Source organism: Oncorhynchus mykiss, unplaced genomic scaffold, assembly GCF_013265735.2.
Source record: "Oncorhynchus mykiss isolate Arlee unplaced genomic scaffold, USDA_OmykA_1.1 un_scaffold_476, whole genome shotgun sequence".
Taxonomy (NCBI): Eukaryota; Metazoa; Chordata; class Actinopteri; order Salmoniformes; family Salmonidae; genus Oncorhynchus; species Oncorhynchus mykiss.
The window spans coordinates 25,001-43,325 of record NW_023493923.1 but is presented as its reverse complement, the minus strand read 5'-3'; the positions used below and the strand labels follow the sequence as shown (position 1 = coordinate 43,325).

The window sequence follows — 18,325 nt, the reverse complement described above, 5'->3', positions numbered from 1 at the left end:
ACAATCTGTGCTACAAATTATGGCTACAGTATATGCAATTTCATCCACTTTTTGAGATTGCCTTTCGCTTACGGCCACACCGGCCTGAGTACGCCTGATCTCGTCCGATCTCGGAAGCTAAGCAGGGTCGGGCCTGGTTAGTACTTGGATGGGAGACCGCCTGGGAATACCAGGTGCTGTAAGCTTTTTGTCACTGCCTTGTGGAATTTCAACTCTTTGTCCGTTTTTTCCCACAAGGCTGAAATATGTGCCCTCGCTTTGAAATAAGTAAGCAAGGTTAGTTTGTATTTCATCCAACAATCTGTGCTACAAATTATGGCTACAGTATATGCAATTTCTCGCTGATCTCGTCCGATCTCGGAAGCTAAGCAGGGTCGGGCCTGGTTAGTACTTGGATGGGAGACCGCCTGGGAATACCAGGTGCTGTAAGCTTTTTGTCACTGCCTTGTGGAATTTCAACTCTTTGTCCGTTTTTTCCCACAAGGCTGAAATATGTGCCCTCGCTTTGAAATAAGTAAGCAAGGTTAGTTTGTATTTCATCCAACAATCTGTGCTACAAATTATGGCTACAGTATATGCAATTTCATCCACTTTTTGAGATTGCCTTTCGCTTACGGCCACACCGGCCTGAGTACGCCTGATCTCGTCCGATCTCGGAAGCTAAGCAGGGTCGGGCCTGGTTAGTACTTGGATGGGAGACCGCCTGGGAATACCAGGTGCTGTAAGCTTTTTGTCACTGCCTTGTGGAATTTCAACTCTTTGTCCGTTTTTTCCCACAAGGCTGAAATATGTGCCCTCGCTTTGAAATAAGTAAGCAAGGTTAGTTTGTATTTCATCCAACAATCTGTGCTACAAATTATGGCTACAGTATATGCAATTTCTTCCACTTTTTGAGTGACACAAAGATGCTTATCTAAATGGTGGAAATGCAACAGCTGTTAATCAGGCTCACTTTGACTTTACATAGTGCACCAAGAGATAGTTTCTCGCTTACGGCCACACCGGCCTGAGTACGCCTGATCTCGTCCGATCTCGGAAGCTAAGCAGGGTCGGGCCTGGTTAGTACTTGGATGGGAGACCGCCTGGGAATACCAGGTGCTGTAAGCTTTTTGTCACTGCCTTGTGGAATTTCAACTCTTTGTCCGTTTTTTCCCACAAGGCTGAAATATGTGCCCTCGCTTTGAAATAAGTAAGCAAGGTTAGTTTGTATTTCATCCAACAATCTGTGCTACAAATTATGGCTACAGTATATGCAATTTCATCCACTTTTTGAGATTGCCTTTCGCTTACGGCCACACCGGCCTGAGTACGCCTGATCTCGTCCGATCTCGGAAGCTAAGCAGGGTCGGGCCTGGTTAGTACTTGGATGGGAGACCGCCTGGGAATACCAGGTGCTGTAAGCTTTTTGTCACTGCCTTGTGGAATTTCAACTCTTTGTCCGTTTTTTCCCACAAGGCTGAAATATGTGCCCTCGCTTTGAAATAAGTAAGCAAGGTTAGTTTGTATTTCATCCAACAATCTGTGCTACAAATTATGGCTACAGTATATGCAATTTTCTCGCTGATCTCGTCCGATCTCGGAAGCTAAGCAGGGTCGGGCCTGGTTAGTACTTGGATGGGAGACCGCCTGGGAATACCAGGTGCTGTAAGCTTTTTGTCACTGCCTTGTGGAATTTCAACTCTTTGTCCGTTTTTTCCCACAAGGCTGAAATATGTGCCCTCGCTTTGAAATAAGTAAGCAAGGTTAGTTTGTATTTCATCCAACAATCTGTGCTACAAATTATGGCTACAGTATATGCAATTTCATCCACTTTTTGAGATTGCCTTTCGCTTACGGCCACACCGGCCTGAGTACGCCTGATCTCGTCCGATCTCGGAAGCTAAGCAGGGTCGGGCCTGGTTAGTACTTGGATGGGAGACCGCCTGGGAATACCAGGTGCTGTAAGCTTTTTGTCACTGCCTTGTGGAATTTCAACTCTTTGTCCGTTTTTTCCCACAAGGCTGAAATATGTGCCCTCGCTTTGAAATAAGTAAGCAAGGTTAGTTTGTATTTCATCCAACAATCTGTGCTACAAATTATGGCTACAGTATATGCAATTTCTCGCTGATCTCGTCCGATCTCGGAAGCTAAGCAGGGTCGGGCCTGGTTAGTACTTGGATGGGAGACCGCCTGGGAATACCAGGTGCTGTAAGCTTTTTGTCACTGCCTTGTGGAATTTCAACTCTTTGTCCGTTTTTTCCCACAAGGCTGAAATATGTGCCCTCGCTTTGAAATAAGTAAGCAAGGTTAGTTTGTATTTCATCCAACAATCTGTGCTACAAATTATGGCTACAGTATATGCAATTTCTCGCTGATCTCGTCCGATCTCGGAAGCTAAGCAGGGTCGGGCCTGGTTAGTACTTGGATGGGAGACCGCCTGGGAATACCAGGTGCTGTAAGCTTTTTGTCACTGCCTTGTGGAATTTCAACTCTTTGTCCGTTTTTTCCCACAAGGCTGAAATATGTGCCCTCGCTTTGAAATAAGTAAGCAAGGTTAGTTTGTATTTCATCCAACAATCTGTGCTACAAATTATGGCTACAGTATATGCAATTTCTTCCACTTTTTGAGTGACACAAAGATGCTTATCTAAATGGTGGAAATGCAACAGCTGTTAATCAGGCTCACTTTGACTTTACATAGTGCACCAAGAGATAGTTTCTCGCTTACGGCCACACCGGCCTGAGTACGCCTGATCTCGTCCGATCTCGGAAGCTAAGCAGGGTCGGGCCTGGTTAGTACTTGGATGGGAGACCGCCTGGGAATACCAGGTGCTGTAAGCTTTTTGTCACTGCCTTGTGGAATTTCAACTCTTTGTCCGTTTTTTCCCACAAGGCTGAAATATGTGCCCTCGCTTTGAAATAAGTAAGCAAGGTTAGTTTGTATTTCATCCAACAATCTGTGCTACAAATTATGGCTACAGTATATGCAATTTCATCCACTTTTTGAGATTGCCTTTCGCTTACGGCCACACCGGCCTGAGTACGCCTGATCTCGTCCGATCTCGGAAGCTAAGCAGGGTCGGGCCTGGTTAGTACTTGGATGGGAGACCGCCTGGGAATACCAGGTGCTGTAAGCTTTTTGTCACTGCCTTGTGGAATTTCAACTCTTTGTCCGTTTTTTCCCACAAGGCTGAAATATGTGCCCTCGCTTTGAAATAAGTAAGCAAGGTTAGTTTGTATTTCATCCAACAATCTGTGCTACAAATTATGGCTACAGTATATGCAATTTCATCCACTTTTTGAGATTGCCTTTCGCTTACGGCCACACCGGCCTGAGTACGCCTGATCTCGTCCGATCTCGGAAGCTAAGCAGGGTCGGGCCTGGTTAGTACTTGGATGGGAGACCGCCTGGGAATACCAGGTGCTGTAAGCTTTTTGTCACTGCCTTGTGGAATTTCAACTCTTTGTCCGTTTTTTCCCACAAGGCTGAAATATGTGCCCTCGCTTTGAAATAAGTAAGCAAGGTTAGTTTGTATTTCATCCAACAATCTGTGCTACAAATTATGGCTACAGTATATGCAATTTCATCCACTTTTTGAGATTGCCTTTCGCTTACGGCCACACCGGCCTGAGTACGCCTGATCTCGTCCGATCTCGGAAGCTAAGCAGGGTCGGGCCTGGTTAGTACTTGGATGGGAGACCGCCTGGGAATACCAGGTGCTGTAAGCTTTTTGTCACTGCCTTGTGGAATTTCAACTCTTTGTCCGTTTTTTCCCACAAGGCTGAAATATGTGCCCTCGCTTTGAAATAAGTAAGCAAGGTTAGTTTGTATTTCATCCAACAATCTGTGCTACAAATTATGGCTACAGTATATGCAATTTCTTCCACTTTTTGAGTGACACAAAGATGCTTATCTAAATGGTGGAAATGCAACAGCTGTTAATCAGGCTCACTTTGACTTTACATAGTGCACCAAGAGATAGTTTCTCGCTTACGGCCACACCGGCCTGAGTACGCCTGATCGTCTGATCTCGTCCGATCTCGGAAGCTAAGCAGGGTCGGGCCTGGTTAGTACTTGGATGGGAGACCGCCTGGGAATACCAGGTGCTGTAAGCTTTTTGTCACTGCCTTGTGGAATTTCAACTCTTTGTCCGTTTTTTCCCACAAGGCTGAAATATGTGCCCTCGCTTTGAAATAAGTAAGCAAGGTTAGTTTGTATTTCATCCAACAATCTGTGCTACAAATTATGGCTACAGTATATGCAATTTCATCCACTTTTTGAGATTGCCTTTCGCTTACGGCCACACCGGCCTGAGTACGCCTGATCTCGTCCGATCTCGGAAGCTAAGCAGGGTCGGGCCTGGTTAGTACTTGGATGGGAGACCGCCTGGGAATACCAGGTGCTGTAAGCTTTTTGTCACTGCCTTGTGGAATTTCAACTCTTTGTCCGTTTTTTCCCACAAGGCTGAAATATGTGCCCTCGCTTTGAAATAAGTAAGCAAGGTTAGTTTGTATTTCATCCAACAATCTGTGCTACAAATTATGGCTACAGTATATGCAATTTCTTCCACTTTTTGAGTGACACAAAGATGCTTATCTAAATGGTGGAAATGCAACAGCTGTTAATCAGGCTCACTTTGACTTTACATAGTGCACCAAGAGATAGTTTCTCGCTTACGGCCACACCGCCTGAGTACGCCTGATCTCGTCTGATCTCGGATCTCGGAAGCTAAGCAGGGTCGGGCCTGGTTAGTACTTGGATGGGAGACCGCCTGGGAATACCAGGTGCTGTAAGCTTTTTGTCACTGCCTTGTGGAATTTCAACTCTTTGTCCGTTTTTTCCCACAAGGCTGAAATATGTGCCCTCGCTTTGAAATAAGTAAGCAAGGTTAGTTTGTATTTCATCCAACAATCTGTGCTACAAATTATGGCTACAGTATATGCAATTTCATCCACTTTTTGAGATTGCCTTTCGCTTACGGCCACACCGGCCTGAGTACGCCTGATCTCGTCCGATCTCGGAAGCTAAGCAGGGTCGGGCCTGGTTAGTACTTGGATGGGAGACCGCCTGGGAATACCAGGTGCTGTAAGCTTTTTGTCACTGCCTTGTGGAATTTCAACTCTTTGTCCGTTTTTTCCCACAAGGCTGAAATATGTGCCCTCGCTTTGAAATAAGTAAGCAAGGTTAGTTTGTATTTCATCCAACAATCTGTGCTACAAATTATGGCTACAGTATATGCAATTTCATCCACTTTTTGAGATTGCCTTTCGCTTACGGCCACACCGGCCTGAGTACGCCTGATCTCGTCCGATCTCGGAAGCTAAGCAGGGTCGGGCCTGGTTAGTACTTGGATGGGAGACCGCCTGGGAATACCAGGTGCTGTAAGCTTTTTGTCACTGCCTTGTGGAATTTCAACTCTTTGTCCGTTTTTTCCCACAAGGCTGAAATATGTGCCCTCGCTTTGAAATAAGTAAGCAAGGTTAGTTTGTATTTCATCCAACAATCTGTGCTACAAATTATGGCTACAGTATATGCAATTTCATCCACTTTTTGAGATTGCCTTTCGCTTACGGCCACACCGGCCTGAGTACGCCTGATCTCGTCCGATCTCGGAAGCTAAGCAGGGTCGGGCCTGGTTAGTACTTGGATGGGAGACCGCCTGGGAATACCAGGTGCTGTAAGCTTTTTGTCACTGCCTTGTGGAATTTCAACTCTTTGTCCGTTTTTTCCCACAAGGCTGAAATATGTGCCCTCGCTTTGAAATAAGTAAGCAAGGTTAGTTTGTATTTCATCCAACAATCTGTGCTACAAATTATGGCTACAGTATATGCAATTTCTTCCACTTTTTGAGTGACACAAAGATGCTTATCTAAATGGTGGAAATGCAACAGCTGTTAATCAGGCTCACTTTGACTTTACATAGTGCACCAAGAGATAGTTTCTCGCTTACGGCCACACCGGCCTGAGTACGCCTGATCTCGTCCGATCTCGGAAGCTAAGCAGGGTCGGGCCTGGTTAGTACTTGGATGGGAGACCGCCTGGGAATACCAGGTGCTGTAAGCTTTTTGTCACTGCCTTGTGGAATTTCAACTCTTTGTCCGTTTTTTCCCACAAGGCTGAAATATGTGCCCTCGCTTTGAAATAAGTAAGCAAGGTTAGTTTGTATTTCATCCAACAATCTGTGCTACAAATTATGGCTACAGTATATGCAATTTCATCCACTTTTTGAGATTGCCTTTCGCTTACGGCCACACCGGCCTGAGTACGCCTGATCTCGTCCGATCTCGGAAGCTAAGCAGGGTCGGGCCTGGTTAGTACTTGGATGGGAGACCGCCTGGGAATACCAGGTGCTGTAAGCTTTTTGTCACTGCCTTGTGGAATTTCAACTCTTTGTCCGTTTTTTCCCACAAGGCTGAAATATGTGCCCTCGCTTTGAAATAAGTAAGCAAGGTTAGTTTGTATTTCATCCAACAATCTGTGCTACAAATTATGGCTACAGTATATGCAATTTCATCCACTTTTTGAGATTGCCTTTCGCTTACGGCCACACCGGCCTGAGTACGCCTGATCTCGTCCGATCTCGGAAGCTAAGCAGGGTCGGGCCTGGTTAGTACTTGGATGGGAGACCGCCTGGGAATACCAGGTGCTGTAAGCTTTTTGTCACTGCCTTGTGGAATTTCAACTCTTTGTCCGTTTTTTCCCACAAGGCTGAAATATGTGCCCTCGCTTTGAAATAAGTAAGCAAGGTTAGTTTGTATTTCATCCAACAATCTGTGCTACAAATTATGGCTACAGTATATGCAATTTCATCCACTTTTTGAGATTGCCTTTCGCTTACGGCCACACCGGCCTGAGTACGCCTGATCTCGTCCGATCTCGGAAGCTAAGCAGGGTCGGGCCTGGTTAGTACTTGGATGGGAGACCGCCTGGGAATACCAGGTGCTGTAAGCTTTTTGTCACTGCCTTGTGGAATTTCAACTCTTTGTCCGTTTTTTCCCACAAGGCTGAAATATGTGCCCTCGCTTTGAAATAAGTAAGCAAGGTTAGTTTGTATTTCATCCAACAATCTGTGCTACAAATTATGGCTACAGTATATGCAATTTCATCCACTTTTTGAGATTGCCTTTCGCTTACGGCCACACCGGCCTGAGTACGCCTGATCTCGTCCGATCTCGGAAGCTAAGCAGGGTCGGGCCTGGTTAGTACTTGGATGGGAGACCGCCTGGGAATACCAGGTGCTGTAAGCTTTTTGTCACTGCCTTGTGGAATTTCAACTCTTTGTCCGTTTTTTCCCACAAGGCTGAAATATGTGCCCTCGCTTTGAAATAAGTAAGCAAGGTTAGTTTGTATTTCATCCAACAATCTGTGCTACAAATTATGGCTACAGTATATGCAATTTCATCCACTTTTTGAGATTGCCTTTCGCTTACGGCCACACCGGCCTGAGTACGCCTGATCTCGTCCGATCTCGGAAGCTAAGCAGGGTCGGGCCTGGTTAGTACTTGGATGGGAGACCGCCTGGGAATACCAGGTGCTGTAAGCTTTTTGTCACTGCCTTGTGGAATTTCAACTCTTTGTCCGTTTTTTCCCACAAGGCTGAAATATGTGCCCTCGCTTTGAAATAAGTAAGCAAGGTTAGTTTGTATTTCATCCAACAATCTGTGCTACAAATTATGGCTACAGTATATGCAATTTCATCCACTTTTTGAGATTGCCTTTCGCTTACGGCCACACCGGCCTGAGTACGCCTGATCTCGTCCGATCTCGGAAGCTAAGCAGGGTCGGGCCTGGTTAGTACTTGGATGGGAGACCGCCTGGGAATACCAGGTGCTGTAAGCTTTTTGTCACTGCCTTGTGGAATTTCAACTCTTTGTCCGTTTTTTCCCACAAGGCTGAAATATGTGCCCTCGCTTTGAAATAAGTAAGCAAGGTTAGTTTGTATTTCATCCAACAATCTGTGCTACAAATTATGGCTACAGTATATGCAATTTCATCCACTTTTTGAGATTGCCTTTCGCTTACGGCCACACCGGCCTGAGTACGCCTGATCTCGTCCGATCTCGGAAGCTAAGCAGGGTCGGGCCTGGTTAGTACTTGGATGGGAGACCGCCTGGGAATACCAGGTGCTGTAAGCTTTTTGTCACTGCCTTGTGGAATTTCAACTCTTTGTCCGTTTTTTCCCACAAGGCTGAAATATGTGCCCTCGCTTTGAAATAAGTAAGCAAGGTTAGTTTGTATTTCATCCAACAATCTGTGCTACAAATTATGGCTACAGTATATGCAATTTCTTCCACTTTTTGAGTGACACAAAGATGCTTATCTAAATGGTGGAAATGCAACAGCTGTTAATCAGGCTCACTTTGACTTTACATAGTGCACCAAGAGATAGTTTCTCGCTTACGGCCACACCGGCCTGAGTACGCCTGATCTCGTCCGATCTCGGAAGCTAAGCAGGGTCGGGCCTGGTTAGTACTTGGATGGGAGACCGCCTGGGAATACCAGGTGCTGTAAGCTTTTTGTCACTGCCTTGTGGAATTTCAACTCTTTGTCCGTTTTTTCCCACAAGGCTGAAATATGTGCCCTCGCTTTGAAATAAGTAAGCAAGGTTAGTTTGTATTTCATCCAACAATCTGTGCTACAAATTATGGCTACAGTATATGCAATTTCATCCACTTTTTGAGATTGCCTTTCGCTTACGGCCACACCGGCCTGAGTACGCCTGATCTCGTCCGATCTCGGAAGCTAAGCAGGGTCGGGCCTGGTTAGTACTTGGATGGGAGACCGCCTGGGAATACCAGGTGCTGTAAGCTTTTTGTCACTGCCTTGTGGAATTTCAACTCTTTGTCCGTTTTTTCCCACAAGGCTGAAATATGTGCCCTCGCTTTGAAATAAGTAAGCAAGGTTAGTTTGTATTTCATCCAACAATCTGTGCTACAAATTATGGCTACAGTATATGCAATTTCATCCACTTTTTGAGATTGCCTTTCGCTTACGGCCACACCGGCCTGAGTACGCCTGATCTCGTCCGATCTCGGAAGCTAAGCAGGGTCGGGCCTGGTTAGTACTTGGATGGGAGACCGCCTGGGAATACCAGGTGCTGTAAGCTTTTTGTCACTGCCTTGTGGAATTTCAACTCTTTGTCCGTTTTTTCCCACAAGGCTGAAATATGTGCCCTCGCTTTGAAATAAGTAAGCAAGGTTAGTTTGTATTTCATCCAACAATCTGTGCTACAAATTATGGCTACAGTATATGCAATTTCATCCACTTTTTGAGATTGCCTTTCGCTTACGGCCACACCGGCCTGAGTACGCCTGATCTCGTCCGATCTCGGAAGCTAAGCAGGGTCGGGCCTGGTTAGTACTTGGATGGGAGACCGCCTGGGAATACCAGGTGCTGTAAGCTTTTTGTCACTGCCTTGTGGAATTTCAACTCTTTGTCCGTTTTTTCCCACAAGGCTGAAATATGTGCCCTCGCTTTGAAATAAGTAAGCAAGGTTAGTTTGTATTTCATCCAACAATCTGTGCTACAAATTATGGCTACAGTATATGCAATTTCATCCACTTTTTGAGATTGCCTTTCGCTTACGGCCACACCGGCCTGAGTACGCCTGATCTCGTCCGATCTCGGAAGCTAAGCAGGGTCGGGCCTGGTTAGTACTTGGATGGGAGACCGCCTGGGAATACCAGGTGCTGTAAGCTTTTTGTCACTGCCTTGTGGAATTTCAACTCTTTGTCCGTTTTTTCCCACAAGGCTGAAATATGTGCCCTCGCTTTGAAATAAGTAAGCAAGGTTAGTTTGTATTTCATCCAACAATCTGTGCTACAAATTATGGCTACAGTATATGCAATTTCTTCCACTTTTTGAGTGACACAAAGATGCTTATCTAAATGGTGGAAATGCAACAGCTGTTAATCAGGCTCACTTTGACTTTACATAGTGCACCAAGAGATAGTTTCTCGCTTACGGCCACACCGGCCTGAGTACGCCTGATCTCGTCCGATCTCGGAAGCTAAGCAGGGTCGGGCCTGGTTAGTACTTGGATGGGAGACCGCCTGGGAATACCAGGTGCTGTAAGCTTTTTGTCACTGCCTTGTGGAATTTCAACTCTTTGTCCGTTTTTTCCCACAAGGCTGAAATATGTGCCCTCGCTTTGAAATAAGTAAGCAAGGTTAGTTTGTATTTCATCCAACAATCTGTGCTACAAATTATGGCTACAGTATATGCAATTTCATCCACTTTTTGAGATTGCCTTTCGCTTACGGCCACACCGGCCTGAGTACGCCTGATCTCGTCCGATCTCGGAAGCTAAGCAGGGTCGGGCCTGGTTAGTACTTGGATGGGAGACCGCCTGGGAATACCAGGTGCTGTAAGCTTTTTGTCACTGCCTTGTGGAATTTCAACTCTTTGTCCGTTTTTTCCCACAAGGCTGAAATATGTGCCCTCGCTTTGAAATAAGTAAGCAAGGTTAGTTTGTATTTCATCCAACAATCTGTGCTACAAATTATGGCTACAGTATATGCAATTTCTTCCACTTTTTGAGTGACACAAAGATGCTTATCTAAATGGTGGAAATGCAACAGCTGTTAATCAGGCTCACTTTGACTTTACATAGTGCACCAAGAGATAGTTTCTCGCTTACGGCCACACCGGCCTGAGTACGCCTGATCTCGTCTGATCTCGTCCGATCTCGGAAGCTAAGCAGGGTCGGGCCTGGTTAGTACTTGGATGGGAGACCGCCTGGGAATACCAGGTGCTGTAAGCTTTTTGTCACTGCCTTGTGGAATTTCAACTCTTTGTCCGTTTTTTCCCACAAGGCTGAAATATGTGCCCTCGCTTTGAAATAAGTAAGCAAGGTTAGTTTGTATTTCATCCAACAATCTGTGCTACAAATTATGGCTACAGTATATGCAATTTCATCCACTTTTTGAGATTGCCTTTCGCTTACGGCCACACCGGCCTGAGTACGCCTGATCTCGTCCGATCTCGGAAGCTAAGCAGGGTCGGGCCTGGTTAGTACTTGGATGGGAGACCGCCTGGGAATACCAGGTGCTGTAAGCTTTTTGTCACTGCCTTGTGGAATTTCAACTCTTTGTCCGTTTTTTCCCACAAGGCTGAAATATGTGCCCTCGCTTTGAAATAAGTAAGCAAGGTTAGTTTGTATTTCATCCAACAATCTGTGCTACAAATTATGGCTACAGTATATGCAATTTCATCCACTTTTTGAGATTGCCTTTCGCTTACGGCCACACCGGCCTGAGTACGCCTGATCTCGTCCGATCTCGGAAGCTAAGCAGGGTCGGGCCTGGTTAGTACTTGGATGGGAGACCGCCTGGGAATACCAGGTGCTGTAAGCTTTTTGTCACTGCCTTGTGGAATTTCAACTCTTTGTCCGTTTTTTCCCACAAGGCTGAAATATGTGCCCTCGCTTTGAAATAAGTAAGCAAGGTTAGTTTGTATTTCATCCAACAATCTGTGCTACAAATTATGGCTACAGTATATGCAATTTCATCCACTTTTTGAGATTGCCTTTCGCTTACGGCCACACCGGCCTGAGTACGCCTGATCTCGTCCGATCTCGGAAGCTAAGCAGGGTCGGGCCTGGTTAGTACTTGGATGGGAGACCGCCTGGGAATACCAGGTGCTGTAAGCTTTTTGTCACTGCCTTGTGGAATTTCAACTCTTTGTCCGTTTTTTCCCACAAGGCTGAAATATGTGCCCTCGCTTTGAAATAAGTAAGCAAGGTTAGTTTGTATTTCATCCAACAATCTGTGCTACAAATTATGGCTACAGTATATGCAATTTCTTCCACTTTTTGAGTGACACAAAGATGCTTATCTAAATGGTGGAAATGCAACAGCTGTTAATCAGGCTCACTTTGACTTTACATAGTGCACCAAGAGATAGTTTCTCGCTTACGGCCACACCGGCCTGAGTACGCCTGATCTCGTCCGATCTCGGAAGCTAAGCAGGGTCGGGCCTGGTTAGTACTTGGATGGGAGACCGCCTGGGAATACCAGGTGCTGTAAGCTTTTTGTCACTGCCTTGTGGAATTTCAACTCTTTGTCCGTTTTTTCCCACAAGGCTGAAATATGTGCCCTCGCTTTGAAATAAGTAAGCAAGGTTAGTTTGTATTTCATCCAACAATCTGTGCTACAAATTATGGCTACAGTATATGCAATTTCTTCCACTTTTTGAGTGACACAAAGATGCTTATCTAAATGGTGGAAATGCAACAGCTGTTAATCAGGCTCACTTTGACTTTACATAGTGCACCAAGAGATAGTTTCTCGCTTACGGCCACACCGGCCTGAGTACGCCTGATCTCGTCCGATCTCGGAAGCTAAGCAGGGTCGGGCCTGGTTAGTACTTGGATGGGAGACCGCCTGGGAATACCAGGTGCTGTAAGCTTTTTGTCACTGCCTTGTGGAATTTCAACTCTTTGTCCGTTTTTTCCCACAAGGCTGAAATATGTGCCCTCGCTTTGAAATAAGTAAGCAAGGTTAGTTTGTATTTCATCCAACAATCTGTGCTACAAATTATGGCTACAGTATATGCAATTTCATCCACTTTTTGAGATTGCCTTTCGCTTACGGCCACACCGGCCTGAGTACGCCTGATCTCGTCCGATCTCGGAAGCTAAGCAGGGTCGGGCCTGGTTAGTACTTGGATGGGAGACCGCCTGGGAATACCAGGTGCTGTAAGCTTTTTGTCACTGCCTTGTGGAATTTCAACTCTTTGTCCGTTTTTTCCCACAAGGCTGAAATATGTGCCCTCGCTTTGAAATAAGTAAGCAAGGTTAGTTTGTATTTCATCCAACAATCTGTGCTACAAATTATGGCTACAGTATATGCAATTTCATCCACTTTTTGAGATTGCCTTTCGCTTACGGCCACACCGGCCTGAGTACGCCTGATCTCGTCCGATCTCGGAAGCTAAGCAGGGTCGGGCCTGGTTAGTACTTGGATGGGAGACCGCCTGGGAATACCAGGTGCTGTAAGCTTTTTGTCACTGCCTTGTGGAATTTCAACTCTTTGTCCGTTTTTTCCCACAAGGCTGAAATATGTGCCCTCGCTTTGAAATAAGTAAGCAAGGTTAGTTTGTATTTCATCCAACAATCTGTGCTACAAATTATGGCTACAGTATATGCAATTTCTTCCACTTTTTGAGTGACACAAAGATGCTTATCTAAATGGTGGAAATGCAACAGCTGTTAATCAGGCTCACTTTGACTTTACATAGTGCACCAAGAGATAGTTTCTCGCTTACGGCCACACCGGCCTGAGTACGCCTGATCTCGTCCGATCTCGGAAGCTAAGCAGGGTCGGGCCTGGTTAGTACTTGGATGGGAGACCGCCTGGGAATACCAGGTGCTGTAAGCTTTTTGTCACTGCCTTGTGGAATTTCAACTCTTTGTCCGTTTTTTCCCACAAGGCTGAAATATGTGCCCTCGCTTTGAAATAAGTAAGCAAGGTTAGTTTGTATTTCATCCAACAATCTGTGCTACAAATTATGGCTACAGTATATGCAATTTCATCCACTTTTTGAGATTGCCTTTCGCTTACGGCCACACCGGCCTGAGTACGCCTGATCTCGTCCGATCTCGGAAGCTAAGCAGGGTCGGGCCTGGTTAGTACTTGGATGGGAGACCGCCTGGGAATACCAGGTGCTGTAAGCTTTTTGTCACTGCCTTGTGGAATTTCAACTCTTTGTCCGTTTTTTCCCACAAGGCTGAAATATGTGCCCTCGCTTTGAAATAAGTAAGCAAGGTTAGTTTGTATTTCATCCAACAATCTGTGCTACAAATTATGGCTACAGTATATGCAATTTCTTCCACTTTTTGAGTGACACAAAGATGCTTATCTAAATGGTGGAAATGCAACAGCTGTTAATCAGGCTCACTTTGACTTTACATAGTGCACCAAGAGATAGTTTCTCGCTTACGGCCACACCGGCCTGAGTACGCCTGATCTCGTCTGATCTCGTCCGATCTCGGAAGCTAAGCAGGGTCGGGCCTGGTTAGTACTTGGATGGGAGACCGCCTGGGAATACCAGGTGCTGTAAGCTTTTTGTCACTGCCTTGTGGAATTTCAACTCTTTGTCCGTTTTTTCCCACAAGGCTGAAATATGTGCCCTCGCTTTGAAATAAGTAAGCAAGGTTAGTTTGTATTTCATCCAACAATCTGTGCTACAAATTATGGCTACAGTATATGCAATTTCATCCACTTTTTGAGATTGCCTTTCGCTTACGGCCACACCGGCCTGAGTACGCCTGATCTCGTCCGATCTCGGAAGCTAAGCAGGGTCGGGCCTGGTTAGTACTTGGATGGGAGACCGCCTGGGAATACCAGGTGCTGTAAGCTTTTTGTCACTGCCTTGTGGAATTTCAACTCTTTGTCCGTTTTTTCCCACAAGGCTGAAATATGTGCCCTCGCTTTGAAATAAGTAAGCAAGGTTAGTTTGTATTTCATCCAACAATCTGTGCTACAAATTATGGCTACAGTATATGCAATTTCATCCACTTTTTGAGATTGCCTTTCGCTTACGGCCACACCGGCCTGAGTACGCCTGATCTCGTCCGATCTCGGAAGCTAAGCAGGGTCGGGCCTGGTTAGTACTTGGATGGGAGACCGCCTGGGAATACCAGGTGCTGTAAGCTTTTTGTCACTGCCTTGTGGAATTTCAACTCTTTGTCCGTTTTTTCCCACAAGGCTGAAATATGTGCCCTCGCTTTGAAATAAGTAAGCAAGGTTAGTTTGTATTTCATCCAACAATCTGTGCTACAAATTATGGCTACAGTATATGCAATTTCTTCCACTTTTTGAGTGACACAAAGATGCTTATCTAAATGGTGGAAATGCAACAGCTGTTAATCAGGCTCACTTTGACTTTACATAGTGCACCAAGAGATAGTTTCTCGCTTACGGCCACACCGGCCTGAGTACGCCTGATCTCGATCTCGTCCGATCTCGGAAGCTAAGCAGGGTCGGGCCTGGTTAGTACTTGGATGGGAGACCGCCTGGGAATACCAGGTGCTGTAAGCTTTTTGTCACTGCCTTGTGGAATTTCAACTCTTTGTCCGTTTTTTCCCACAAGGCTGAAATATGTGCCCTCGCTTTGAAATAAGTAAGCAAGGTTAGTTTGTATTTCATCCAACAATCTGTGCTACAAATTATGGCTACAGTATATGCAATTTCATCCACTTTTTGAGATTGCCTTTCGCTTACGGCCACACCGGCCTGAGTACGCCTGATCTCGTCCGATCTCGGAAGCTAAGCAGGGTCGGGCCTGGTTAGTACTTGGATGGGAGACCGCCTGGGAATACCAGGTGCTGTAAGCTTTTTGTCACTGCCTTGTGGAATTTCAACTCTTTGTCCGTTTTTTCCCACAAGGCTGAAATATGTGCCCTCGCTTTGAAATAAGTAAGCAAGGTTAGTTTGTATTTCATCCAACAATCTGTGCTACAAATTATGGCTACAGTATATGCAATTTCTTCCACTTTTTGAGTGACACAAAGATGCTTATCTAAATGGTGGAAATGCAACAGCTGTTAATCAGGCTCACTTTGACTTTACATAGTGCACCAAGAGATAGTTTCTCGCTTACGGCCACACCGGCCTGAGTACGCCTGATCTCGTCTGATCTCGTCCGATCTCGGAAGCTAAGCAGGGTCGGGCCTGGTTAGTACTTGGATGGGAGACCGCCTGGGAATACCAGGTGCTGTAAGCTTTTTGTCACTGCCTTGTGGAATTTCAACTCTTTGTCCGTTTTTTCCCACAAGGCTGAAATATGTGCCCTCGCTTTGAAATAAGTAAGCAAGGTTAGTTTGTATTTCATCCAACAATCTGTGCTACAAATTATGGCTACAGTATATGCAATTTCATCCACTTTTTGAGATTGCCTTTCGCTTACGGCCACACCGGCCTGAGTACGCCTGATCTCGTCCGATCTCGGAAGCTAAGCAGGGTCGGGCCTGGTTAGTACTTGGATGGGAGACCGCCTGGGAATACCAGGTGCTGTAAGCTTTTTGTCACTGCCTTGTGGAATTTCAACTCTTTGTCCGTTTTTTCCCACAAGGCTGAAATATGTGCCCTCGCTTTGAAATAAGTAAGCAAGGTTAGTTTGTATTTCATCCAACAATCTGTGCTACAAATTATGGCTACAGTATATGCAATTTCTTCCACTTTTTGAGTGACACAAAGATGCTTATCTAAATGGTGGAAATGCAACAGCTGTTAATCAGGCTCACTTTGACTTTACATAGTGCACCAAGAGATAGTTTCTCGCTTACGGCCACACCGGCCTGAGTACGCCTGATCTCTGATCTCGTCCGATCTCGGAAGCTAAGCAGGGTCGGGCCTGGTTAGTACTTGGATGGGAGACCGCCTGGGAATACCAGGTGCTGTAAGCTTTTTGTCACTGCCTTGTGGAATTTCAACTCTTTGTCCGTTTTTTCCCACAAGGCTGAAATATGTGCCCTCGCTTTGAAATAAGTAAGCAAGGTTAGTTTGTATTTCATCCAACAATCTGTGCTACAAATTATGGCTACAGTATATGCAATTTCATCCACTTTTTGAGATTGCCTTTCGCTTACGGCCACACCGGCCTGAGTACGCCTGATCTCGTCCGATCTCGGAAGCTAAGCAGGGTCGGGCCTGGTTAGTACTTGGATGGGAGACCGCCTGGGAATACCAGGTGCTGTAAGCTTTTTGTCACTGCCTTGTGGAATTTCAACTCTTTGTCCGTTTTTTCCCACAAGGCTGAAATATGTGCCCTCGCTTTGAAATAAGTAAGCAAGGTTAGTTTGTATTTCATCCAACAATCTGTGCTACAAATTATGGCTACAGTATATGCAATTTCTTCCACTTTTTGAGTGACACAAAGATGCTTATCTAAATGGTGGAAATGCAACAGCTGTTAATCAGGCTCACTTTGACTTTACATAGTGCACCAAGAGATAGTTTCTCGCTTACGGCCACACCGGCCTGAGTACGCCTGATCTCGTCGATCTCGTCCGATCTCGGAAGCTAAGCAGGGTCGGGCCTGGTTAGTACTTGGATGGGAGACCGCCTGGGAATACCAGGTGCTGTAAGCTTTTTGTCACTGCCTTGTGGAATTTCAACTCTTTGTCCGTTTTTTCCCACAAGGCTGAAATATGTGCCCTCGCTTTGAAATAAGTAAGCAAGGTTAGTTTGTATTTCATCCAACAATCTGTGCTACAAATTATGGCTACAGTATATGCAATTTCATCCACTTTTTGAGATTGCCTTTCGCTTACGGCCACACCGGCCTGAGTACGCCTGATCTCGTCCGATCTCGGAAGCTAAGCAGGGTCGGGCCTGGTTAGTACTTGGATGGGAGACCGCCTGGGAATACCAGGTGCTGTAAGCTTTTTGTCACTGCCTTGTGGAATTTCAACTCTTTGTCCGTTTTTTCCCACAAGGCTGAAATATGTGCCCTCGCTTTGAAATAAGTAAGCAAGGTTAGTTTGTATTTCATCCAACAATCTGTGCTACAAATTATGGCTACAGTATATGCAATTTCTTCCACTTTTTGAGTGACACAAAGATGCTTATCTAAATGGTGGAAATGCAACAGCTGTTAATCAGGCTCACTTTGACTTTACATAGTGCACCAAGAGATAGTTTCTCGCTTACGGCCACACCGGCCTGAGTACGCCTGATCTCGTCGATCTCGTCCGATCTCGGAAGCTAAGCAGGGTCGGGCCTGGTTAGTACTTGGATGGGAGACCGCCTGGGAATACCAGGTGCTGTAAGCTTTTTGTCACTGCCTTGTGGAATTTCAACTCTTTGTCCGTTTTTTCCCACAAGGCTGAAATATGTGCCCTCGCTTTGAAATAAGTAAGCAAGGTTAGTTTGTATTTCATCCAACAATCTGTGCTACAAATTATGGCTACAGTATATGCAATTTCATCCACTTTTTGAGATTGCCTTTCGCTTACGGCCACACCGGCCTGAGTACGCCTGATCTCGTCCGATCTCGGAAGCTAAGCAGGGTCGGGCCTGGTTAGTACTTGGATGGGAGACCGCCTGGGAATACCAGGTGCTGTAAGCTTTTTGTCACTGCCTTGTGGAATTTCAACTCTTTGTCCGTTTTTTCCCACAAGGCTGAAATATGTGCCCTCGCTTTGAAATAAGTAAGCAAGGTTAGTTTGTATTTCATCCAACAATCTGTGCTACAAATTATGGCTACAGTATATGCAATTTCTTCCACTTTTTGAGTGACACAAAGATGCTTATCTAAATGGTGGAAATGCAACAGCTGTTAATCAGGCTCACTTTGACTTTACATAGTGCACCAAGAGATAGTTTCTCGCTTACGGCCACA

At 45.6% G+C, this 18,325-nt stretch overlaps 45 non-coding genes and 9 pseudogenes across 45 annotated transcripts in view; all 54 read left to right on the top strand.

Moving 5' to 3' along the window:
- Window positions 1–66: 66 nt before the first annotated feature.
- LOC118957801 lies at window positions 67–185 on the top strand. The gene has a single exon (XR_005046904.1). It is a non-coding gene; the product is annotated as a 5S ribosomal RNA (ribosomal RNA).
- A 424-nt stretch (window positions 186–609) lies between these two features.
- LOC118957800 lies at window positions 610–728 on the top strand. Its single transcript, XR_005046903.1, has one exon. It is a non-coding gene; the product is annotated as a 5S ribosomal RNA (ribosomal RNA).
- Window positions 729–988: 260 nt separating this feature from the next.
- LOC118957799 lies at window positions 989–1,107 on the top strand. The gene has a single exon (XR_005046902.1). It is a non-coding gene; the product is annotated as a 5S ribosomal RNA (ribosomal RNA).
- Window positions 1,108–1,284: 177 nt separating this feature from the next.
- On the top strand, window positions 1,285–1,403 carry LOC118957798. The gene has a single exon (XR_005046901.1). It is a non-coding gene; the product is annotated as a 5S ribosomal RNA (ribosomal RNA).
- A 425-nt stretch (window positions 1,404–1,828) lies between these two features.
- Window positions 1,829–1,947, top strand: LOC118957796. Its single transcript, XR_005046899.1, has one exon. It is a non-coding gene; the product is annotated as a 5S ribosomal RNA (ribosomal RNA).
- A 754-nt stretch (window positions 1,948–2,701) lies between these two features.
- Window positions 2,702–2,820, top strand: LOC118957795. Its single transcript, XR_005046898.1, has one exon. It is a non-coding gene; the product is annotated as a 5S ribosomal RNA (ribosomal RNA).
- A 177-nt stretch (window positions 2,821–2,997) lies between these two features.
- Window positions 2,998–3,116, top strand: LOC118957794. The gene has a single exon (XR_005046897.1). It is a non-coding gene; the product is annotated as a 5S ribosomal RNA (ribosomal RNA).
- A 177-nt stretch (window positions 3,117–3,293) lies between these two features.
- Window positions 3,294–3,412, top strand: LOC118957793. The gene has a single exon (XR_005046896.1). It is a non-coding gene; the product is annotated as a 5S ribosomal RNA (ribosomal RNA).
- A 177-nt stretch (window positions 3,413–3,589) lies between these two features.
- Window positions 3,590–3,708, top strand: LOC118957792. Its single transcript, XR_005046895.1, has one exon. It is a non-coding gene; the product is annotated as a 5S ribosomal RNA (ribosomal RNA).
- A 260-nt stretch (window positions 3,709–3,968) lies between these two features.
- On the top strand, window positions 3,969–4,095 carry LOC118957971 (annotated as a pseudogene).
- A 177-nt stretch (window positions 4,096–4,272) lies between these two features.
- On the top strand, window positions 4,273–4,391 carry LOC118957791. Its single transcript, XR_005046894.1, has one exon. It is a non-coding gene; the product is annotated as a 5S ribosomal RNA (ribosomal RNA).
- A 260-nt stretch (window positions 4,392–4,651) lies between these two features.
- LOC118957973 lies at window positions 4,652–4,776 on the top strand (annotated as a pseudogene).
- A 177-nt stretch (window positions 4,777–4,953) lies between these two features.
- LOC118957790 lies at window positions 4,954–5,072 on the top strand. Its single transcript, XR_005046893.1, has one exon. It is a non-coding gene; the product is annotated as a 5S ribosomal RNA (ribosomal RNA).
- Window positions 5,073–5,249: 177 nt separating this feature from the next.
- LOC118957789 lies at window positions 5,250–5,368 on the top strand. Its single transcript, XR_005046892.1, has one exon. It is a non-coding gene; the product is annotated as a 5S ribosomal RNA (ribosomal RNA).
- A 177-nt stretch (window positions 5,369–5,545) lies between these two features.
- LOC118957788 lies at window positions 5,546–5,664 on the top strand. The gene has a single exon (XR_005046891.1). It is a non-coding gene; the product is annotated as a 5S ribosomal RNA (ribosomal RNA).
- Window positions 5,665–5,924: 260 nt separating this feature from the next.
- LOC118957787 lies at window positions 5,925–6,043 on the top strand. Its single transcript, XR_005046890.1, has one exon. It is a non-coding gene; the product is annotated as a 5S ribosomal RNA (ribosomal RNA).
- A 177-nt stretch (window positions 6,044–6,220) lies between these two features.
- On the top strand, window positions 6,221–6,339 carry LOC118957785. Its single transcript, XR_005046888.1, has one exon. It is a non-coding gene; the product is annotated as a 5S ribosomal RNA (ribosomal RNA).
- A 177-nt stretch (window positions 6,340–6,516) lies between these two features.
- Window positions 6,517–6,635, top strand: LOC118957784. The gene has a single exon (XR_005046887.1). It is a non-coding gene; the product is annotated as a 5S ribosomal RNA (ribosomal RNA).
- Window positions 6,636–6,812: 177 nt separating this feature from the next.
- On the top strand, window positions 6,813–6,931 carry LOC118957783. Its single transcript, XR_005046886.1, has one exon. It is a non-coding gene; the product is annotated as a 5S ribosomal RNA (ribosomal RNA).
- A 177-nt stretch (window positions 6,932–7,108) lies between these two features.
- Window positions 7,109–7,227, top strand: LOC118957782. Its single transcript, XR_005046885.1, has one exon. It is a non-coding gene; the product is annotated as a 5S ribosomal RNA (ribosomal RNA).
- Window positions 7,228–7,404: 177 nt separating this feature from the next.
- Window positions 7,405–7,523, top strand: LOC118957781. The gene has a single exon (XR_005046884.1). It is a non-coding gene; the product is annotated as a 5S ribosomal RNA (ribosomal RNA).
- A 177-nt stretch (window positions 7,524–7,700) lies between these two features.
- LOC118957780 lies at window positions 7,701–7,819 on the top strand. The gene has a single exon (XR_005046883.1). It is a non-coding gene; the product is annotated as a 5S ribosomal RNA (ribosomal RNA).
- Window positions 7,820–7,996: 177 nt separating this feature from the next.
- LOC118957779 lies at window positions 7,997–8,115 on the top strand. The gene has a single exon (XR_005046882.1). It is a non-coding gene; the product is annotated as a 5S ribosomal RNA (ribosomal RNA).
- Window positions 8,116–8,375: 260 nt separating this feature from the next.
- LOC118957778 lies at window positions 8,376–8,494 on the top strand. The gene has a single exon (XR_005046881.1). It is a non-coding gene; the product is annotated as a 5S ribosomal RNA (ribosomal RNA).
- Window positions 8,495–8,671: 177 nt separating this feature from the next.
- Window positions 8,672–8,790, top strand: LOC118957777. The gene has a single exon (XR_005046880.1). It is a non-coding gene; the product is annotated as a 5S ribosomal RNA (ribosomal RNA).
- Window positions 8,791–8,967: 177 nt separating this feature from the next.
- Window positions 8,968–9,086, top strand: LOC118957776. The gene has a single exon (XR_005046879.1). It is a non-coding gene; the product is annotated as a 5S ribosomal RNA (ribosomal RNA).
- A 177-nt stretch (window positions 9,087–9,263) lies between these two features.
- Window positions 9,264–9,382, top strand: LOC118957774. Its single transcript, XR_005046877.1, has one exon. It is a non-coding gene; the product is annotated as a 5S ribosomal RNA (ribosomal RNA).
- A 177-nt stretch (window positions 9,383–9,559) lies between these two features.
- Window positions 9,560–9,678, top strand: LOC118957773. The gene has a single exon (XR_005046876.1). It is a non-coding gene; the product is annotated as a 5S ribosomal RNA (ribosomal RNA).
- A 260-nt stretch (window positions 9,679–9,938) lies between these two features.
- LOC118957772 lies at window positions 9,939–10,057 on the top strand. The gene has a single exon (XR_005046875.1). It is a non-coding gene; the product is annotated as a 5S ribosomal RNA (ribosomal RNA).
- Window positions 10,058–10,234: 177 nt separating this feature from the next.
- LOC118957771 lies at window positions 10,235–10,353 on the top strand. The gene has a single exon (XR_005046874.1). It is a non-coding gene; the product is annotated as a 5S ribosomal RNA (ribosomal RNA).
- A 260-nt stretch (window positions 10,354–10,613) lies between these two features.
- Window positions 10,614–10,742, top strand: LOC118957968 (annotated as a pseudogene).
- Window positions 10,743–10,919: 177 nt separating this feature from the next.
- Window positions 10,920–11,038, top strand: LOC118957770. The gene has a single exon (XR_005046873.1). It is a non-coding gene; the product is annotated as a 5S ribosomal RNA (ribosomal RNA).
- A 177-nt stretch (window positions 11,039–11,215) lies between these two features.
- LOC118957769 lies at window positions 11,216–11,334 on the top strand. The gene has a single exon (XR_005046872.1). It is a non-coding gene; the product is annotated as a 5S ribosomal RNA (ribosomal RNA).
- A 177-nt stretch (window positions 11,335–11,511) lies between these two features.
- Window positions 11,512–11,630, top strand: LOC118957768. Its single transcript, XR_005046871.1, has one exon. It is a non-coding gene; the product is annotated as a 5S ribosomal RNA (ribosomal RNA).
- A 260-nt stretch (window positions 11,631–11,890) lies between these two features.
- Window positions 11,891–12,009, top strand: LOC118957767. The gene has a single exon (XR_005046870.1). It is a non-coding gene; the product is annotated as a 5S ribosomal RNA (ribosomal RNA).
- Window positions 12,010–12,269: 260 nt separating this feature from the next.
- Window positions 12,270–12,388, top strand: LOC118957766. The gene has a single exon (XR_005046869.1). It is a non-coding gene; the product is annotated as a 5S ribosomal RNA (ribosomal RNA).
- Window positions 12,389–12,565: 177 nt separating this feature from the next.
- LOC118957765 lies at window positions 12,566–12,684 on the top strand. Its single transcript, XR_005046868.1, has one exon. It is a non-coding gene; the product is annotated as a 5S ribosomal RNA (ribosomal RNA).
- Window positions 12,685–12,861: 177 nt separating this feature from the next.
- Window positions 12,862–12,980, top strand: LOC118957763. Its single transcript, XR_005046866.1, has one exon. It is a non-coding gene; the product is annotated as a 5S ribosomal RNA (ribosomal RNA).
- A 260-nt stretch (window positions 12,981–13,240) lies between these two features.
- Window positions 13,241–13,359, top strand: LOC118957762. Its single transcript, XR_005046865.1, has one exon. It is a non-coding gene; the product is annotated as a 5S ribosomal RNA (ribosomal RNA).
- Window positions 13,360–13,536: 177 nt separating this feature from the next.
- On the top strand, window positions 13,537–13,655 carry LOC118957761. The gene has a single exon (XR_005046864.1). It is a non-coding gene; the product is annotated as a 5S ribosomal RNA (ribosomal RNA).
- A 260-nt stretch (window positions 13,656–13,915) lies between these two features.
- Window positions 13,916–14,044, top strand: LOC118957967 (annotated as a pseudogene).
- Window positions 14,045–14,221: 177 nt separating this feature from the next.
- LOC118957760 lies at window positions 14,222–14,340 on the top strand. Its single transcript, XR_005046863.1, has one exon. It is a non-coding gene; the product is annotated as a 5S ribosomal RNA (ribosomal RNA).
- Window positions 14,341–14,517: 177 nt separating this feature from the next.
- On the top strand, window positions 14,518–14,636 carry LOC118957759. The gene has a single exon (XR_005046862.1). It is a non-coding gene; the product is annotated as a 5S ribosomal RNA (ribosomal RNA).
- Window positions 14,637–14,896: 260 nt separating this feature from the next.
- Window positions 14,897–15,021, top strand: LOC118957953 (annotated as a pseudogene).
- A 177-nt stretch (window positions 15,022–15,198) lies between these two features.
- On the top strand, window positions 15,199–15,317 carry LOC118957758. Its single transcript, XR_005046861.1, has one exon. It is a non-coding gene; the product is annotated as a 5S ribosomal RNA (ribosomal RNA).
- A 260-nt stretch (window positions 15,318–15,577) lies between these two features.
- Window positions 15,578–15,706, top strand: LOC118957966 (annotated as a pseudogene).
- A 177-nt stretch (window positions 15,707–15,883) lies between these two features.
- LOC118957757 lies at window positions 15,884–16,002 on the top strand. Its single transcript, XR_005046860.1, has one exon. It is a non-coding gene; the product is annotated as a 5S ribosomal RNA (ribosomal RNA).
- A 260-nt stretch (window positions 16,003–16,262) lies between these two features.
- LOC118957963 lies at window positions 16,263–16,388 on the top strand (annotated as a pseudogene).
- A 177-nt stretch (window positions 16,389–16,565) lies between these two features.
- Window positions 16,566–16,684, top strand: LOC118957756. Its single transcript, XR_005046859.1, has one exon. It is a non-coding gene; the product is annotated as a 5S ribosomal RNA (ribosomal RNA).
- A 260-nt stretch (window positions 16,685–16,944) lies between these two features.
- On the top strand, window positions 16,945–17,072 carry LOC118957962 (annotated as a pseudogene).
- Window positions 17,073–17,249: 177 nt separating this feature from the next.
- On the top strand, window positions 17,250–17,368 carry LOC118957755. Its single transcript, XR_005046858.1, has one exon. It is a non-coding gene; the product is annotated as a 5S ribosomal RNA (ribosomal RNA).
- Window positions 17,369–17,628: 260 nt separating this feature from the next.
- On the top strand, window positions 17,629–17,756 carry LOC118957961 (annotated as a pseudogene).
- Window positions 17,757–17,933: 177 nt separating this feature from the next.
- Window positions 17,934–18,052, top strand: LOC118957754. The gene has a single exon (XR_005046857.1). It is a non-coding gene; the product is annotated as a 5S ribosomal RNA (ribosomal RNA).
- Window positions 18,053–18,312: 260 nt separating this feature from the next.
- Window positions 18,313–18,325, top strand: part of LOC118957752 — a 119-nt gene continuing 106 nt past the window's right edge. Inside the window, exon 1 of the ribosomal RNA XR_005046855.1 lies at window positions 18,313–18,325. This exon is cut by the window's right edge and continues 106 nt beyond it. This is a non-coding gene — a ribosomal RNA (5S ribosomal RNA).